The sequence below is a fragment of the Eretmochelys imbricata genome, chromosome 2 (genome assembly GCF_965152235.1).
Source record: "Eretmochelys imbricata isolate rEreImb1 chromosome 2, rEreImb1.hap1, whole genome shotgun sequence".
In the NCBI taxonomy this organism is placed as follows: Eukaryota; Metazoa; Chordata; order Testudines; family Cheloniidae; genus Eretmochelys; species Eretmochelys imbricata.
In genome coordinates this window covers 248903-255677 of record NC_135573.1, presented here as the reverse complement: position 1 = coordinate 255677, position 6775 = coordinate 248903, and positions in this window count along the sequence as shown.

The window sequence follows — 6775 nt, the reverse complement described above, 5'->3', positions numbered from 1 at the left end:
ACTCTGTGTCTGCAAGCAACGGGTTCCAACAAAGAGGAAGACAGTCAGAAGGTAGCCTTATTCTTGACACTGGCTGGTTCTGAAGCACTTGATGTATTTAATAGTTTTCTGTTAACTCAGGCAGAGGAGTCTAAGTATGAAACTCTAGTACAGAATTTTAAGTACTGCACTCCATGTAACAGACATTTGAAATACATGTTTTCAATCACAGGGTCCAAAGGAAGGTAAAACTATAGAAGAATTTGGCTCTTCGTCTTCAGATGAGATAATCTTGCAATTTTGGGGGGGGCTGAGTGCCTGATAAGAGAGCAGATTATGATTGATGCTGGAACTAAAAAACCAAAACAACCTCTTCCACACACACATACTCAAGGTACATCTACAGTGTGATAAGAGACCCACGGCACAGCCACACAGGCTGACTCAGGCTCCCAGGGCTTGGGCTGCAGGACAATAAAAGTGCAGCATAGGCTTTCGAGGTTGGGCTGGCACCCAGGCTCCCATAAGGGGAGGGGGTCCCAGAGTCCAGGTGCCAACCCAAACGTCTACACTGCAGTTTTATAGCCCTGCAGCCTGAGACTTTGAGCCCTAGTCAGCTGATCTGGGCTCTGAGACTCAGTGCTGCTGGGTTTTTTTTTAGTACAGTGTAGATGTAACCTCAGGTATTAATAGAAGAACCTTGACAGGGCATTTAGAATTTGCCAACCCTCAGAAGTTGCCCAGTTCAGAATGACGCTTATGGAGGGTGGACAGTGTGTTGTAGTAGCCAGGCAAGGTACTAACAAACTTCAACAGGACTTTATTTTTTAAAGTGGAAACCTCTTTTCCAAGCTGCTGCTGCACCCTCAGTAGCTCTCCCTCAGCCTCTTCAACTCCTCCCTCCTCCTTCTTGTTTCCTGTGCTTTCAGACTCCCAACAGCCAGTGCTCCCAATTCAAATAATTACAAGCAACATCTAAACACCACATTCCCTCCTCTCTTAAGAAACTCTCCCAGTTACAATAACCATTGTTGTTCTAACTACAGGAACAAATAGAAAACAAGGCACTATACTGTTGACAGAATTATTACACTAAAAACACTATAGATGCTACATAACATAGTCTCTAGTCCAGACAGGTGGTCGTCTGGGTCTGACAGGCCCTCTCTCAAGCCCCGGTTCCAGTGCAAAGTCTTGTTGTGTTGATACTACGGTGAAGTCATCCAATGCAGACTGGGTGTTGGCATAATCTCCTCTTGGTGCATAAGCAGGTGCAAGAGAAGAAGCATTCCGTACCCGCCCATCAGAAAGTCGATAGGTGTAATGTCCCTTCTTCTCTATGATTTTAAGAGGAGCTGTGAATGTATGGTCCCCTTTGCGTAAAATTCCAGGTTTTCGTATTTTAATGAAGGAACCACACTCAAACACCCTGCCGCTTGTCTGTGAAAGCCTTATACTTTGCTTGGTTCTGTTCAACTGTTTTCCTCACATCATCCTCGGTTGGGCCTCAGGTCTTGCCTTTAACAATCCAGCAATGTTCAGTTTAGTATTAATCTGTTTCCCATGCAGTAACTCTGCGGGTGATCTTTGCATTGTGGCATGTCGTGTAGCCCGGTATGCTTGCAAGAAATCAGTAGTGCAGGTTATCCACAATCGCCCTTCCAGTTTAGCCATTTGCAAACTCTCTTTCAAACTTCTGTTAAACCGTTCGATTTCCCCATTGGCTTGAGGGTAGTATAGGGATGACCTTCTGTGTAAAATGTTCCTCTCTGCTAGAAAAGTTTCAAACTCCAGGGAAGTAAATTGACTACCATTATCTGAAACCAGTTCTTTGGGATTACCTTCCCTGCTAAAAACTGAAGAAAGGAACTTAATTACTGTAGCAGAAGAGATTTGCGATGTAAATGCAACCTCAGGCCATTTACTGAAATAGTCTATTAAGGTGATGGCATAACGGCAGTCAATTGGAGCAGTATCAAAGAGTCCTACAATGTCAATCACCACTTTTTCCCATGCAGATTCAGAAAGAGAAACAGGCTGTAATGGAGGGGTACATGTCACTGCTGTCTTATCATGCATTTTAAAGAATCCTTATTGAGGTTACAGGGACAAACCATCCCGATATGTAGAAAGAATAGTAAATATGGCAGGCGACCAGCTTCACTTAACAGTGAAATCCTTGCTGATCTTAAATACAAAAAAGAAGCTTACAAGAAGTGGAAGATTGGACAGATGACCAGGGATGAGTATAAAAATATTGCTCGGGCATGCAGGAGTGAAATCAGGAAGGCCAAATCACACCTGGAGTTGCAGCTAGCAAGAGATGTTAAATCATAGAATCATAGACTATCAGGGTTAGAAGGGACCCCTGAAGGTCATCTAGTCCAACCCCCTGCTCGAAGCAGGACCTATTCCCAGTTAAATCATCCCAGCCAGGGCTTTGTCAAGCCTGACCTTAAAAACCTCCAAGGAAGGAGATTCTACCACCTCCCTAGGTAATGCATTCCAGTGTTTCACCACCCTCTTAGTGAAAAAGTTTTTCCTAATATCCAATCTAAACCTCCCCCACTGCAACTTGAGACCATTACTCCTCGTTCTGTCATCTGCTACCATTGAGAACAGTCTAGAGCCATCCTCTTTGGAACCCCCTTTCAGGTAGTTGAAAGCAGCTATCAAATCCCCCCTCATTCTTCTCTTCTGCAGGCTAAACAATCCCAGCTCCCTCAGCCTCTCCTCATAAGTCATGTGTTCTAGACCCCTAATCATTTTTGTTGCCCTTCGCTGGACTCTCTCCAATTTATCCACATCCTTCTTGTAGTGTGGGGCCCAAAACTGGACACACTACTCCAGATGAGGCCTCACCAATGTCGAATAGAGGGGAACGATCACGTCCTTCGATCTGCTCGCTATGCCCCTACTTATACATCCCAAAATGCCATTGGCCTTCTTGGCAACAAGGGCACACTGCTGACTCATATCCAGCTTCTTGTCCACTGTCACCCCTAGGTCCTTTTCCGCAGAACTGCTGCCTAGCCATTCGGTCCCTAGTCTGTAGTGGTGCATTGGATTCTTCCATCCTAAGTGCAGGACCCTGCACTTATCCTTATTGAACCTCATCAGATTTCTTTTGGCCCAATCCTCCAATTTGTCTAGGTCCTTCTGTATCCTATCCCTCCCCTCCAGCGTATCTACCACTCCTCCCAGTTTAGTATCATCCGCAAATTTGCTGAGAGTGCAATCCACACCATCCTCCAGATCATTTATGAAGATATTGAACAAAACCGGCCCCAGGACCGACCCTTGGGGCACTCCACTTGATACCGGCTGCCAACTAGACATGGAGCCATTGATCACTACCCGTTGAGCCCGACAATCTAGCCAGCTTTCTACCCACCTTATAGTGCATTCATCCAGCCCATACTTCCTTAACTTGCTGACAAGAATACTGTGGGAGACCGTGTCAAAAGCTTTGCTAAAGTCAAGAAACAATACATCCACTGCTTTCCCTTCATCCACAGAACCAGTAATCTCATCATAAAAGGCGATTAGATTAGTCAGGCATGACCTTCCCTTGGTGAATCCATGCTGGCTGTTCCTGATCACTTTCCTCTCATGCAAGTGCTTCAGGATTGATTCTTTGACGACCTGCTCCATGATTTTTCCAGGGACTGAGGTGAGGCTGACTGGCCTGTAGTTCCCTGGATCCTCCTTCTTCCCTTTTTTAAAGATTGGCACTACATTAGCCTTTTTCCAGTCATCTGGGACTTCCCCCGCTCGCCATGAGTTTTCAAAGATAATGGCCAATGGCTCTGCAATCACAGCCGCCAATTCCTTCAGCACTCTGAACAAGAAGGGTTTCTTCAGGTATGTTAGCAACAAGAAGAAAGTCAAGGAAAGTGTGGGCCCCTTACTGAATGAGGGAGGCAACCTAGTAACAGAGGATGTGGAAAAAGCTAATGTACTCAATGCTTTTTTTGCCTCTGTCTTCACGAACAAGGTCAGCTCCCAGACTACTGCACTGGGCAGCACAGCATGGGGAGGAGGTGACCAGCCCTCTGTGGAGAAAGAAGTGGTTCGGGACTATTTAGAAAAGCTGGACGTACACAGGTCCATGGGGCCAGATGCATTGCATCCGAGAGTGCTAAAGGAATTGGCGGATGTGATTGCAGAGCCATTGACTATTATCTTTAAAAACTCATGGCGATCGGGGGAGGTCCTGGACGACTGGAAAAAGGCTAATGTAGTGCCCATCTTTAAAAAAGGGAAGAAGGAGGATCCTGGGAACTACAGGCCAGTCAGCCTTACCTCAGTCCCTGGAAAAATCATGGAGCAGGTCCTCAAGGAATCAATTCTGAAGCACTTAGCGGAGAGGAAAGTGATCAGGAACAGTCAGCATGGATTCACCAACGGCAAGTCATGCCTGACTAATCTAATTGCTTTCTATGATGAGATAACTGGCTCTGTGGATGAAGGGAAAGTGGTGGACATGTTGTTCCTTGACTTTAGCAAAGCTTTTGACACGGTCTCCCACAGTATTCTTGCCAGCAAGTTAAAGAAGTATGGGCTGGATGAATGGACTATAAGATTGATAGAAAGCTGGCTAGATGGTCGGGCTTAACGGGTAGTGATCAATGGTTCCATGTCTAGTTGGCAGCCGGTATCAAGTGGAGTGCCCCAAGGGTTGGTCCTGGGGCCGGTTTTGTTCAATATCTTCATAAATGATCTGGAGGATGGTGTGGATTGCACTCTCAGCAAGTTTGCAGATGACACTAAACTGGGAGGAGAGGTAAATATGCTGGAGGGTAGGGATAGGGTACAGAGGGACCTAGACAAGTTGGAGGATTGGGCCAAAAGAAATCTGATGAAGTTCAACAAGGACAAGTGCAGAGTCCTGCACTTAGGACGGAAGAATCCAATGCACTGCTACAGACTAGGGACCGAATGGCTAGGCAGCAGTTCTGCAGAAAAGGATCTAGGGGTTACAGTGGATGAGAAGCTGGATATGAGTCAACAGTGTGCCCTTGTTGCCAAGAAGGCCAATGGCATTTTGGGATGTATAAGTAGGGGCATTGCCAGCAGATCGAGGGACATGATTGTTCCCCTCTGTTCGACACTGGTGAGACCTCATCTGGAGTACTGTGTCCAGTTTTGGGCCCCACACTACAAGAAGGATGTGGAACAATTTGAAAACGTCTAGTGGAGGGCAACAAAAATGATTAGGGGACTGGAACACATGAGTTATGAGGAGAGGCTGAGGGAACTGGGGATGCTTAGTCTACGGAAGAGAAAAATGAGGGGAGATTTGATAGCTGCTTTCGACTACCTGAAAGGGGGTTCCAAAGAGGATGGCTCCAGACTGTTCTGTGTGGTAGCAGATGACAGAACAAGGAGTAATGGTCTCAAGTTGCAGTGGGGGAGATTTAGGTTGGATATTAGGAAAAACTTTTTCACTAGGAGGGTGGTGAAACACTGGAATGCGTTACCTAGGGAGGTGGTGGAATCTCCTTCCTTAGAAGTTTTTAAGGTCAGGCTTCACAAAGCCTTGGTTGGGATGATTTAATTGGGGATCGGTCCTGCTTTGAGCAGGGGGTTGCACTAGATGACCTCCTGAGGTCCCTTCCAACCCTGATATTCTATGATTCTATGATTTGGCAAGTGACACAGGATTTTATGAGTGCTTCAGTTTGAGAGTCCAACCCTGGCCACCAATACGGATCCCATAGTTGTTGTTTGGTTCGAACAATTCCTTGATGAGTATCGTGTGCCAGGTGTATGAGTTTTGACTGTAATTCTTCTGGCATAAGGAGCTGGTGTGTACCTTGTAGCACACAGCCATCAAGCAAAGAAAGTTTATCCCAAACTCTAAAATAAGGCAGCAAAACTGGGTCAAGGTTTTTAGGGTTACTGGGCCATCTCTTTTTCAGAAATTCCTGTAGTTTTTGTTGAATTGGACATGCTGAACAAGCAGCTTGAAATTGTTCTCTTGTAACTACAGTGAGAGTGCTTGTAATAAGCACAACCACGACATCCTTATCCTCCGATGGACCATCTGGTGAAGGCAAAGGCAGGCAAGAAAGGCAATCAGCGACCACATTTTGGTTTCCAGGCTTATATTCCAGTTCATAATTGAAGGAGAGTAGTCTTGCAGACCATCTAGCAATACGATATCCTGCTCTTTTCAGTCTTTTTGTGGTGATCAACATTGTCAAAGGGCTGTGGTCTGTGCGCAACTTGAACGTGGGGCCCCACAGGTAAGTTCTCCATTTTTCAGTAGCTCAGGCACAAGCAAGTGCTTCTTTTTCGACTGTAGAATATTTTCTCTCAGCATTACTTAGTGTCTTCGAAGCAAATGCAACAGTCCTCTCTGCGTTGTCCTCATGAAGTTGTGTGAGGACAGCCCCAAGTCCACAATCAGAAGCATCAGCAGTTACAATTGTGGGCAATGCAGGACTGAATAGGGCAAGTACTGGACTATGTACAATCAAGTCTTTCACCATTTCAAAACTAGCTTGTGCATCCATTGTCCACACTAAGGTTGAACTTCCCCATAGTAATTCTCATTATGGTTCAATGACAGAAGCATAATTGGGAATGAATTTTGCATACCAGGAGGTAAGACCCAAGAAGGAACATAAGGTTTGCAAATCTGTTGGAGGAGGAGCATTTGAAATTGCCAGGATATAAGCTGGATCAGGTTTTAGTCCAGGCTGTGAAACTGTATGCCCCAGAAAGGAGAGTTCAGTTTGTCTAAATTTGCATTTGGACCTATTGAGCTGGAGGCCTGCTTTGCTGATAC